Raw genomic sequence first — 13,795 nt, forward strand, 5'->3', positions numbered from 1 at the left:
CCTCTCCCAATATTAGGAGCCAGGGATGCACCGTTTCTGCTACATTGATTAATTCAACTATCTTTTTTGAGCTCCACTTTTGTACCTGAGGCACTGAGGAAGCACACCAACTCTCATCTAGTTTCTGCCCTTCTGATCAAGAAGATGTTTCTTTAACCCTTTCCTACTGAATGTATTGGGTTTCTCCTATGTATGGAAAGGCACAGTGGTTTAAAAAATTTTTTTAGCATTAAAACTCTTTAAATGAAATCTTACATGGCATGTCAATGAGTGAAACAGAAAAAAGCCAATAGTTTGCGGTATATGTAATTTTATGTGATAATTCTAGCTTATAAGTGCAGTTAATTTACAGAAACAATGAGACTGTTATGGTGAATGAACATGAAAACTTGAAATGGAGGGTTTGGGATGATGGTTGCAGCCTCAGAGCATCCTTGCTATTGATGCATCCCTGTATTCTGTACTAGCTGTACGGCCTTGAGAAAATTGGGACTGCCAGCCACTGGAAGTGATAACACTTTTAAACAGGGTACCTTGCAGGGGCGCCAGGGTGGCTCAGTGGTTGAGTTCAGTGGCCTGCTTTTGGCTCAGGTAGTGATCCTGGGGTCTTGGGATTGAGTCCTGCATCAGGCTCCCTGCAGGGAGCCTTCTTCTCCCTCTGCCTGTGTCTCTGCCTTTCTCTGTGTCTCTCATGAAGAAATAAATAAAATATTTTTTTAAAAAGCCAACAGGATACCTTGCAGATTCAGGTTATTCTGATTAAAATGACCCAAACCTTGAGAGAGGAATATAGGAAAAATTGGTTTTAATGTTGACGCACTAACACTCTTGACAACTGTTTGCATTCCTTCATTATAAAGGATGAATCGAAAGGAATAGATAAACAAGTTCTTCAACCAGTTTCTATCTTTGTTTGACAGAAAATATTTCCCCCAAACATACTGTGTCATTATGAATTGTAAATTATGTTATTAAAATTATTTTCAGAAACTTCAATGCCTGTTTCTCTCTAGTATCACTTAAAACCTTTAACACAGCCAGAGAGAGAGAGAGAGAGAGAGAGAGAGAAAGAGAGAGAAAGAAACAAAGAAAGAGAAAAAGATTAATTTGGCATGTTGAGCCCAAACTTCAGTTATCACTTTCACTTTATCAGCTATAGGAGGAATGGTCACAGCATGGCCCCACATTGCTGAGTTGGAATTTTAGAAACCTGCCAAGCACTCTAAGAATAAAACAAGCACTAAAGCTACCAGTGATACCCGGTGCAGCATGTTGTGTTTGGTCCCTCATTACTGCACAGTTTACTATTATATCTTTATGGGAGCATGCACCCCATGGATATCCCTGAGGCTTGCCTGGTATTTCATGGAGTATGGCACACGTGAACCGGAGTGGTGGTAGCATTCTTGCACGTATGATTTTACAGCACGCGAAGACTTGCTTGGGTCTGAATTGTTAAAAGACATTTTTGGAATTGTGGCTTTCCTAACTCATTTCATGTGTTCAAACATATGCACGGTTTTGGCAGGAGAACCTTTATTCTGAAGTGGGCATATTAACCTGTAGCTCGTGGGGTCTACAGGTCATTCACATTTGGCATGTCACATGCTTGACTCTCTCTGCTTGTGGTTTAAAAAAACATTTTTTTTAAAAACGTAATTTGAGTCAAACATTTGTAGAACCTCTGAAACAGGTAGGTTGAGCTCTAGTGTATGGGAGTAAAGTGGTTTCAGGGAAGCTGCAGAGCTGGCTTGGGAAGCCCCTCGTTAGAATCGGGTAGATGTCTGCCCAGCTCAGGGGTTTTCACCTTCCAGATGCTCACCATTTGTCTGTGTTGACTTGACTTGGCACGGAGCAGGTTGCGTGTGGCTGTGGGACTAGCTCCCCCTGGCGAAGAGCCATCAGGAAGGTCTCGGGTGGAAGCTGCCTGCCTCCCCAGGATTGACACGGATTCCTGCCAAGGAAGGCTGGCACACCCCTTACCTCGCATTTCTCTTTCCTGCCCCTCCCTGAGGGACTAAACGGGACTTCCAGAATCCCTGCTGTGAGGGTTTTAGCTCCACCCTTATGACTGAGTGCTCTGGTTTTAATAACAGTAGTGGACTGAGAAGTTAGCTTGGGGCCAGGAGGCCCAAAGAGACCACAGTCAGATGTCTAGGAATGCTTCTTGTTCCCATTTGTGTGCTCCTCCATGGGGTATTATTTCTGTGAGTCCCCACATTTGTAGATGCCTCAGATAGACTAGACTTGGGGGAACCCCTCTGGTGGTGGATCGAAGTCTCTGCTTGAGCAATAAGATGGCAAGTGGGGCACCTTTTTTAATGGCCTTCATCCAGGATCCACAAGTCTCCCACCCTGTCCGGCCCTACTGGCAATTCTAAAGACAAAGCCACACAGGATTTGGTCAGAATTACTCACGCACATGTTTGTTGGTGTGGCTGACCAACAGGGCTGGAATTCTTTTCATGCCCAGTGTGGTTCACATGTTGTGAAGCTGTCTGACCAGCACCTGACAGTCCCCATGTCCGTCTCTTCTTTCTCCAGCGGACACTGGCAGGCTGGTTTCCTCCAGAGGTCAGTCATGGGCCTTTCCCTCTACATTTGGTGCGCTCAGTCAGGGCACACATGGGCTGAGGACTCCGCACACCTGCAGTTACTACTCCAGGATCACAGTGTGCCTCCAGCCTTCCTTGCCACTGGTATTCCTCCAAACTTCTTTACATGTCTTACAGTCTGGTCAAACTCAATGTTCCTGGGTCTTCCTGTGCCTCCTCCATGAAGGAAAATATGTAAGGCTCCTCTTTTCAAAGAGCTTATAGCTTACTGTAAAGTATGAAAAACACACACTTTTACTATATGCAAAAGATTGGTTACAGGATTCCGAAAGAGGGAGCGATTATGTATGCAGGGGCGGATCAAAGAATGTTCTTGCAAGAGGTGATGTGACGTCAATATTCAAGAATGGGTAGGATTCAAATGCAATAACATGGAGAAGTACCTTCAGCAGAGTGAAGCCCAGAGGTAGAACCGGTTGGGAAGCATACAAAGAAGGGAGTGATTCCATTTGCTTGGGCACAGGGCTGTGTTGGAAAGAATTTTACCCTGTAGGTGATGATTTTGGGATACAGGAGTGGCATTATTAGAACACTGTTTCCAAAAAAAAAAAAAGAACACTGTTTCCTAGGGCTCAGCCTGGCACCAGGATATGATGTTGCAGGGAGGGGAGGTTGGAGAAAAGGGAGGCATTTCTGAGTCAGGCAAGTGGCTGAGAGCATGAAGAGTCAGAAGGGATATGAGATAGAGTTTTCAGGGCACAGGAGAGGAAGGGCTCAAGATAACCCCCAAATCTGAACCTGAGTCACTGAGAGGCTCAGGGTATTATGAACACTGTGGAAAAAAGAGGAAACGAGTGGGTGGGAGAATGAATTTAGGACATGCTGGGCTGGAAAGATCTCTGGAAATCCAAGTGGAGACTCCCATTTCCCTTTGTCCAATCTCAGCATTCTGGACTCCCCTTTGAGGTCAGGCCACTCACCCTGGCTAGGACCAACCCCAATTTGGCACCCAGGCTTATCTGACTTGAGGCAGTAAGTACTGACCCCCTGATGGGCTGACCTAGGGCTGATGATGAGAACTGTGGTGTCCATCTCTAGCTTCTCACAGAACCAGCCTTTGCTCATCTCTTCCTCAAATTCCTGTCTTCTTTCTTATATTCTTACTCACATGGGCCCTCCTGGGACAGAGACCCCTGCCTCTAGGCTGGTGCCAGGGCCCTGGCATTTATGCACAGAACCCAGAGGCTGAATGCTCATCTTTAAAGATAACTTCCTGGGTTTTTTCTTTGTCCTGACAGCCTAGGGGACACTTTGTGGCTTCTGATCAGTGGCCATTTTTAAGGCCCATAGGACTGGCTCAACTCTGCTACCTGCCAAGCCCAGTCCTCAGGGCATGTATCATCCTTAGACCTGGGTCCTGGCCCTCTCTCCACTCCCAGGTGTTACTTCAAGTCCAACACCTCATGTCACCAGGTGACTTCCAGGATATGCGAGGTGTCCGGCAGGTGCAGAGCACACTCTGCACCTTACACCCTCCTGGGACCTTCAATGAAAAAGCATCTTGCATCTTGTCTCCCAGGGTTTGAAAATTCTTTCTGGATTCTCACCCCTCTCTCTCTTCCACCCTAGTTATCTTCCCACAGCTGGACACCTGGCCTTCATGCTACACGGAGGTCTCTGCGCTACTGGTACTGATGATGTTTCCTGTCTTGGTTGTTTTTACTGCTGGTTGCATCTGGGTTCTGGCAATGCCATCATCCAGTTCCATGGGAGCTTCCTTTGTGTGTATGGTTTGGAGCCTGCAGAAATAAACTGAAACTGGGGAGGGAGCTGGGGGCATCCAAAGCCTCTGTGACTGATTTAGTCAAACATCTTCAGTCACTTTCTTCTCATTCTGAAGATTTCACATAATTAAAACCATTCCTGGCCAAAACTAAATAAATTTTGCACATGCTGCTTGAATTACTGTGCAATCTTACCCCAATGTGGCTTTCTCAGAGATTAATATTTCACTAAAACTATTCCTCTGGGTAGGCTGAAGCTAGCAGCTGTGGAAATTCAACATTTGCTTTATACAATGAAACTTTAGGACAGGGCTGCTTTTCACATTTCTCAGATATGTAGCTCATTTGGAAAAAAAAAAAAAACACAAAAAAGGCATTCTTGGCAGAGTCCATGTAGCATGAGCCAGATATCCCAGCTTGTGTTGCTGTATATTTAGATATAAAGTGATGAGAAAATGTGCTTTTAAATGCTTAGCATATAACATTGGCGCATAAAAGTTAGAGTTATCATTTATTTAGCACCTACTATATGTCAGGCATTTACACGCTCTGTATCTTCACAGACACCCCAGAAATGCACCAGATCTGGGCCTATTTGTCTTCTGATCCCTGTTTTGCCCTGGATAGCAGGGGCTGACCTAGCGGTTGCCTTCCTCAGACCCCAGGGTGCTCTGGCTTCCTGCTGGGTTTGGCCAATGGAGGCACCAGGGGGAGGCTAGAGGGCAGAGGAAAGGAGGAGGCCAGAGTATTTTCTCCCTTTCTCTCTTCCTCAAGCATCTCCTCTAGTGGTGCCCACATTTCCACTGCTCCAGATTCTTCCTGGTGTCCCTGGCCCCGGGTAACACTGCCTCCTCCCCTTGTCCCTTCAACTGTCTGCTGCCCATCATTGCTGATCTCCCAATTGCCTCGTGGCCCCCCATCCCATACAACCGTACTCCAACTAATTTCATCTTTAAAAAGATGTCAGTTTGAGAAGTTCTTTCAATTCCCGCCGACTTGTCTATCATGTGAGGCTTCATCCCTCAGTTTCTTTGTTACCTTCCACCTGAATTTCTGTCTTTACCATTGCAATCCATTCCCTGCATTCACCCTTTTGTTGCCAATATTTGAAACAGTTTCTCTTTCTCTGCTTAGATGCTGATTGACGGATTCAGGTAGGAATCAGCTTCATTTTAATGAAAAGGAAAGGAGGGTCAGGGAGGTCAACTAATTGCCCAGTCTTCAAGATAGGTGGTGATGGAGCTTGGGTTTAAATTCAGGTCTGATCAGTCCTGAAGCTTGTGCACTTTCCCCTGATTAGCCTGTGTTTTGTTTACTGGTGCCACATGCACCAAATGTAACTTCTCCTGCATAATCCCTTCATATTCTAGAAGAAGCCTCTCACCATCTCCCTCTCCAAGATTTCCCCGGATGAAATTTTCTTCCCTTCAACTGTTGCTCATAAGAAAGAATTTTGAATTTCCCCCAATGCCCTGGTTGAGTCTTTTATTTTTTATTTTTATTTTTTTAAAAAGACGTTTATTTATTTGAGAGAGAGAGAGAGCGAGAGAGCACAAGCCTGGGGTGAGGAGGAGAGGAACAGAGGGAGAGGGAGAAGCAGACTCCCTGCTGAGCATGCGGGCCTTGATCCCAGGACCCCAAGATCATGACCTGAGCCCAAGGCGGACGCTTAGCTGTCTGAACCACCCAGGTCCCCCTGGTTGAGTCTTTGAGATCAGTACGTCTTAAACTTTAATGTGAAGATTATGATTCAGAATGGCCCTGGAGACAATTTCAAATTTATATGCAATTTTAAGAAATAATAAAGAGATCCTATGTTCCATTTAACCAGTTTCCCTAATGATAACATTCTGCAAGGCTGCAGCACAATATCACAACCGGGATGTTGACACTGATACAGTCAAGATGCAGAACATTCCCATCACCACCAGGATCCCTCTGTTGTCCTTTTATAGCTGCACTCACTTCCCTTCTGACCCCACCCCCTCCTTAACCCCTGAAACCACCAATTTGTTCCCATTTCTATAATTTGACATTTCAAGAATGTTGCACAAATGAAATCATATAATACGCAACCTTCTGATTGAGGTTTTTTTTTTTTAAGACTTTATTTATTTATTCATGACAGACACAGAGAGAGAGGCAGAGACACAGGCTGAGGGAGAAGAAGGCTCCCCACGAGGAGCCTGATGCAGGACTCAATCCCAGGACCCCAGGATCACAACCCGAGTCAAACGCAGATGCTCAATCACTGAGCCACCCAGGTTTCTCAAGATTGAGTTTTTTCACTCAGTATATTTTTTTTGAAGATTCATCCAGGTTGTTGCATGAGTTAAAGTTTGTCTTTTTTTTGTTGTTGTTTTGAGTAGTATTCCTGGTCATGGATGTACCACAGTTTGTTTAAACATTCACCCACTGAAGGAAACTTGGATTATTTCCAATTTGGGGCTATTACAAATAAAGCTGTAAATATAAAGCTCTACGTGGGTTTTGTGTGAAACTAAGTCTTCATGTCTCTTGAGATCAGTGCCCAGGAGCAACGCAGTTGCTGGGTTACATGATAATTTCATACCCAGTTTTTTAAGAAACTGCCAAATTGTTTTCCGTAGTGTCTGTTTCATTTTACATTCCCATGATCAATGTATGAGTGATCCATTTTTTCCACATCCTTGTCCACATTTGGTGTTGTCACTATTTTTGAAGGTTCTTTATATATTCTAGATACTATTCCATTGGGCAGATAAATGATTTGCAAATATATCCTCTCTCCCCACACTATAGTTTTTCTTTTCATCCTCTTAACACAGAAGAAATCTTTTTCATTTTCATGATGCCCAAATTATCAATTATCTGTTTTGTAATGTGATTTTGGATTCAAGGCTAAGATTTGTTTGCCTGGTCCTAGATCCCAAAGATTTTCTTTATAAGAAGTCTGAGGTCTCAGAGAAGTTACTTTGATTCCAGGGGTGAGAGAAGTAGAAGATAGAAGGTTCTGGTTGGAGAGTGAGATTTCTGAGTGTGAGTGAGTCACCCACGGTCACTCAACATTGGCTCTGTACTCTTAACTGTGGGAGGCCCTGGGAACAAGTTGCAGAAGGAAGACATAATCCTTGCCCCTAAGGAACTCGCAGCCCAGATTTCAGAAGTGGCGCCTTTCCAGGTGACAGTAAGGTCCAGGATGTGTCCCTGAAAATGGTTTGCTACAGTAGGTTGGAGGGGAAGTTTGGTGGAGCAAACTATGCCAAGTGGCTGGCGTGTTAGCATGTTAGGTATGTCACCCACTGGTGTTTATCAGTCCTGTAGAGAAAAGCAGATTTCTTTCTACTCGGTGATTTCTCTGGGACCATGTGTATCCTCTTCCTATCCTGAGGTATGGGAGCTCTTTTTCCATTCAAGCCTTTGCATCTCAGATGCCATGTGGCCACACTGGGGTCAGTTCATGTGTGTTTTTTACTAGTGTTTGGGGTGGGGGTGAGTGGGTCTCAAAGATCTATTTCCACACTTTGGTGCCTGAGTCTCTAAAGATCTGTCAATCTTGTGCTTCAAGTTTCCTTTTCCTTCTTCCTTTAATTTCTTCACCAGGAAAATGGAGATAGAAAGGTACCACAAATTCTATGGGAGGCTGAGGTGGCTAGGATAAGTATCTATAAGACGTAAATAAACGAGCAGAAGTCAGATGCTGCAGAAGTCGGCAGGAAGTGATGCCGACACATGCACACACATGTCTGTGTAGAACAGGGGACTGCTTTAGTGCTCTAGGACAGATTTCATTCCTTCTACACGCTTTTCAGTGAAGCTCACAACATAAAGAGGCTGTGTGGGATCTAGTCTTTCAGAGGCCCCTGCTGGCCTCCCTAGCTGGGTTGAACCTAGCTCAAGGCCTTAAGACTTCTGGCTGTAGGAATCCACATATCAGCACTTCCAGGTTTTTTGTGCCTACACAGTGCTGCATGAGACTCATTTCATGGCCCATCTGGGCACTGCTATCTGGGAACCAAATTTCCTCCCTTCCTGTTCCAGAGAACTTCACTGATGACGGGGCCATGTGGACACATCCCACTCTAGCTGTTCTGTGGGCTTTGGCTGCAAGAGGGAAGAGGAAGCATGCATCTCTGATCTTTTACCCCTTGCTTCCCTTTCTGCTATGAACTTGGGAGTTTGGTTTCTCTGGCCGTCTGGCTCCAATTCCATATTAAACTCTGGCAGTGAGTTTTATCCTCTCAGGAGACGCTCTTCCATCTTTTCAGAGGTCCAGGAAAACATCACCAGGGTTTTTCTGCTAGGTTCATGACGTGATGTCTAAGGCATGATGTGATGATGTGATGGCATGATGTGATGTCTTGAGCATATGATGGTTTTCTGATGTTTTTTTGGTGCCATTTCTCTTTTCTTTCAGAGCCTGAGAATCCAACTGAGGCCAACCAAGTTTCAGAACCTCTACTGCTTGGCACCAACATCACCAGGGATGAACTATTTTTGCCAGATAATCCTGTGTCCCTGACAGCACGTCTCTCCCCAGGTAGCTAAGGGGATAATGAGTTTTTACCACCCTGCACACTATGTAATGAGAGAGTCATCTGCCCAGCGGCTTACACACCACGGCTTAGTCACCGCTGCTACTGAAGTATAAGATGAAATCTATCATCCCTTGGCACATTTCATTTTATACATTCAGTGATTATACTCAATATAAATGAGTGGAATCAAGGTTCCAGAGAATATGATTCCGCAGCCCTGGGAATGAGGTTACCTCTAAAATGGAAGCCAGTGGGGTACCTGGCTGGCTCAGTGGTTGAGCATCTGCCTTTGGCTCAGGTCATGATCCCGGGGTTCTGGGATCGAGCCCCACATTGAGCTCCCTGTGGGGAGCCTGCTTCTCCCTCTGCCTGTGTCTGCCCCTCTCTCTATGTCTCTCATGAATAAGTAAATAAAATCTTAAAAAAAAATAAAATGAAAGCCAGTGAAGATAGCATGCAATGCATATAATTAGCCACTCAGTCTAAGAGACAGTGCTCATAGACAGGCTGTCTTCTACATCAAGAAACCGGCATGTGTTTAGGGAGACAAAATTATAAGACGTAAGTGATGGACAGCAGCTATGTTCTTTTTTTTTTAAGATTTTATTTATTCATTCATGAGAGACACAGAGACAGAGGCAGAGACATAGGAAGAGGGAGGAGAAGCAGGCTCCCTGTGGGGAGCCCGATGCAGGACCCGATCCCTGAACTTCAGGATCATGTCCTGAGCCAAAGGCAGACGCTCAACCACTGAGCCACACAGGCATCCCAGCAGCTGTGTTTTTTCAATTGTATTGTAGTTTGTTGGTAATTAATTAAAAGAGCTTTGAGTCAGGGATGAGAGAAAGCTGTCAGTAAGATTTATAAGAATTGGTGAGATATGTTCAAAGAGAGTGTACTGTAATGCTGGTTGACTGGCCCTAGAGTGTCCTCTAAACATAATTTCCCCTAGAATACAGTTAATGCAATGGGTTATCATCAGGAGAAAGCCCTGGATTTGAAAATATGCAGCTCTGTAGTTGTAATTTTGTCCTTGCCAAGATAATCCTCAGGATCCACTTGTCTAGAAGGGGACCTGACTCAGCTCTTGTGCCAGCTGACTCTCCAGTTATGAATTAATAAAACTGCTATTGGTTGATGTGTTCTCTTGAGGGCTTCATTAAAGTGAGGTGTTCTCCTGGAACCCATTCACTTCTGGTTATGTTTGTTTTAGAATAGGGTCTCTCTCAGCCTTGATATATTCACTTTTGGGGCCAGATAGTTCTTTGTTGTGAGGGACTGTTCTGTGCACCATAGGCTGTTTAGCATAGCCTTCCCTCCTACCCACTAGGTGCCAGTATCATCCCTCACTGCAATTGCAACAACCAAAAATGTTTCTACACAGCCAGATGTCCCCTATGGGGGCAAACTGCCCGAAGTTGAGAGTCACCGATTCTAGGAGCTAACCAGTGGTAAGGGACTTCCTTGAGGAACAGAGCACAAAATTGTACTTGGGGGTGGATGAATGCTTCATGCTGCTTACTTTTATATTATATTGGTAGGTGTATTGATCAGGGTTCTCCAGAGAAACAGAACCAGGAGGATATATATATCCGACCAGTAGGAGATATATATGTGATTATGGAGGCTGAGAAGTCTCAGGATCTTTCAACTGCAAGCTAGAGACCCAGGAGAGCCTGTAGTATCATTCAGTTCAAGTCTGAAGGCCTGAGAACCAGGGGAGCCAGTAGTGAAAGTCCAAACTGAGGCTGGATAAGATGAAATGAGATGTCTCACCTCAAGCAGTAAGACAGGAAAAAGGGGGGCAAATGCCTCCTCCCTCCACCTTTCATTCTGTTAGGCCCTGAACAGACTGGATGATGCCAACCCACATTGGGGAGAGTGGTCTACTTTTGTGAGTCCATGGATTCGAGTGCTAACCTGGTCTGGAGACACTTACAAATGATGTTTCATCTGGGCACCCCATGGCTTGTCATATTGACTCATAAAATTCACCACCACAATAGGAGATGCAGGAAAGTTTTAATGATAGGGCAAATCACCAGTGGGAGGTGTTGGGAGCTACCTGGGGTGTTCCATCCCTGTTGAGGGAGAGTCAGGGAGAAGGGTTTGGATTTACAGTTCGGCTCTGGGGTTCATCACTTCTCTAGCTTCTGCAGTCCATGTCTCATTGGCAGCTGTCCGGAGCAGAATCTCCTCGGCCGAGTTGTGCCCTCTGTCTTGGTGTCCTCTCTAAGGTGTGCTGTAACTGCCCAGAGAACTGCCTGTGTGCAGGGCCAGCGAGGACTTGCCCTTGTACCCTGGGTCAGATTTATGAAGAAGGCACTAAGTGCCTCCTGGGCTTGTGCTTTTGTAGAGTCTTAGCGCTCAGGATGAAGGGGATCTCAGAGGTTAGGTAGAGCACTTTGCAAACTCTGCTGGGCATTTTATAAAATGGGAATTTGATTCCAAAGATCTTGGGTGCTGTCCGAGATTATATGGATCCAACAAGCTCCCGTGTGATGTCACTGCTGCTGGTCCTTGGACCTCCATTAAGTAGGAAGACTTTAGACCAGAGGTCTGCAAACTATGGCCCATGGCTCAAATTGGGTCCACCACCTATTTTTGCCAATAGAGTTCTGTTGGAACACAGCCACGCTTGTTCATTTACATATTGTCTCTGGTAGCTTTTGTACCACAGTGACAAAGTTGAGTAGTTGAAACAGACCACATGGTCCCTGAAGCTTGAAATAGTTACTCTCTGCCCCCTTACGGTAAAGATAAAGATGCACTGACCTCTGCTCTAGGTTGACTTGTGCCACGTGGACCGTGGAGGATCTTCCCGGTTGCTCTTTTGGATGGGCCATTCAGAGGTTGTCTTTCCTAACCCTTGGCCTGTCTTTTTTTATCCCTCTTGCTTCTAGCTCCTGCAACCCTCCCCATTAGTGCCTGGGGTGTAAGGAGACCTGTGGGAAGAATTTCTTTGCTACAGTAAAGCTTCCTTCTTGTATGTGAACCTTTCATAGTTCTGACAAAGTGTCCTGCCTGGAACCCCACTCAGAGCCAGTCAGCCCTGGTATCCTCTGGTTTTCTAGGTAGCTCACCTTCAGATCTGTTTGGAAACACCCTTCAAAGACTGATGCCTAGAATATTACACAGAACACTCTATTTGTTTTTCAGCCAGCCAGCATTTACTGAGAATCTCCTTTCATCAGGTACCATGCTAGATTTTTAGGTGACAAGAGATACAGCAGATGCCTTTTCAATCTAGGAGAAAACTTGTGAACCGATCATTCCAATTACAAAATCATAGGTGCAATATTAGAAAAATATCTGGATACTTTGATAACCAAAGAAAAGGGTCTGATTGGAGCTTCACTGAAGTGGACCTTTCTTTTTTCCCCCTCAATCATGATTTTTTATTGACTATTACACAAACACAATTTTGCATCTACTGATGTGATATATGCTTTTCCTCTTATCTCTAAATATGAATTACAATGATTTACTATCTGTTTTTTTAATAAGTGAAATAACATCTTTTACTTAAAATTAAGCTATATTGGGCAGCCTGGGTGGCTCAGCAGTTTAGCGCCGCCTTCAGCCCAGGGCGTGATGCTGGAGACCCGGGATCGAGTCCCACATCGGACTCCCGGGATGGAGCCTGCTTCTCCCTCTGCCTGTGTCTCTGCCTCTCTCTCTGTGTCTCTCATGAACAAATAAATAAGATCTTTAAAAAAAAAGAAAAAAATTAAGCTATATTAATAGTGTGAAATAAATTATAATTTTATTGACTTCAATTTTCAGTATAAAATAATTCTGCTACCATTCTTGTTAGCTTAAAACCAAAACTTGATTGCCAGATCCTCTGATTGGAGCAACTTTCAGAATTCACTCCTGAACCTCAATAACATTTTTTATTATTTTAAAATTATGCCAAAATACACATAACACACATTTATCAGCTTAACCATTTTAAACTTCTAGTTCAATGGCATTAAGTGCATTTACATTGTTGTGCAACCATCCATTTCCAGAATACTTTTCAATCTTGCAATCTTGCAAAATTGAAACTTTGTATCCTGTACCCACTAAACAATAACTTCTAATTCCTCCCTTCCCCCAGCCCCTGACAACCCTCACTCTACTTTCTGTCTCTATGAAAAAGACTACTCTAGGTATTTCATACATGTGGTATCCCAGAGTATTCCAGTTCATTACAGTTCTTTTGTGACTGGATTATTTCACTTATAATGTCCTCAAGGTTCATCAATGTTGTAGCATGTATCACAAATTCCTTCCTTTTAAGGGTATGAGTAATACTCCATTTGTGTGTGTGTGTGTGTGTGTGTGTGTGTGTGTGTATAAACACCAAATTTTGTTTATCGAGGCTCTGTCCACAGTTTGGCTATTGTGGACATTGCTGCTAGAAACATCGGGGTATCCCGGCGTTTCATTGCATCTGTATCTTTGGGAGCCTTGGTGTCCATCGAAAGATGAATGGATAAAGAAGATGTGGTTTATGTATACAATGGAATATTACTCAGCCATTAGAAATGACAAATACTCACCATTTGCTTCGACGTGGATGGAACTGGAGGGTGTTACGCTGAGTGAAATAAGTCAATCGGAGAGGGACAAACATTATATGGTCTCATTCATTTGGGGAATATAAATAATAGTGAAAGGGAATAGAAGGGAAGGGAGAAGAAATGGGTAGGAAATATCAGAAAGGGAGACAGAACATATGGACTCCTAACTCTGGGAAACGAACTAGGGGTGGTGGAAGGGGAAGAGGGTGGGGGGTGGGGGTGAGTGGGTGACGGGCACTGAGGGGGGCACTTGACGGGATGAGCACTGGGTGTTATTCTGTATGTTGGCAAATTGAACACCAATAAAAAATTAATTTATTATTAAAAAAATTTTGTTTATCCATTCACCTGTGGATAATATTTCAATT

General features: G+C 44.3%; 1 protein-coding gene across 4 annotated transcripts in view; it reads left to right on the forward strand.

Annotated features, from left to right (window-relative positions):
* The window catches only part of EVA1A (eva-1 homolog A, regulator of programmed cell death), a 48,684-nt gene that overhangs the window by 15,347 nt on the left and 19,542 nt on the right, over positions 1–13,795 (forward strand). For all 4 annotated transcript variants that reach the window (XM_038561628.1, XM_038561630.1, XM_038561631.1 and 1 more), the window contains exon 2: positions 8,736–8,858. The gene's annotated coding sequence lies outside the window, so the exon portion shown is untranslated. The remainder of the gene's footprint in view (positions 1–8,735; positions 8,859–13,795) is intronic.

The sequence above is a fragment of the Canis lupus genome, chromosome 17, assembly GCF_011100685.1.
Source record: "Canis lupus familiaris isolate Mischka breed German Shepherd chromosome 17, alternate assembly UU_Cfam_GSD_1.0, whole genome shotgun sequence".
Classification (NCBI taxonomy): domain Eukaryota; kingdom Metazoa; phylum Chordata; class Mammalia; order Carnivora; family Canidae; genus Canis; species Canis lupus.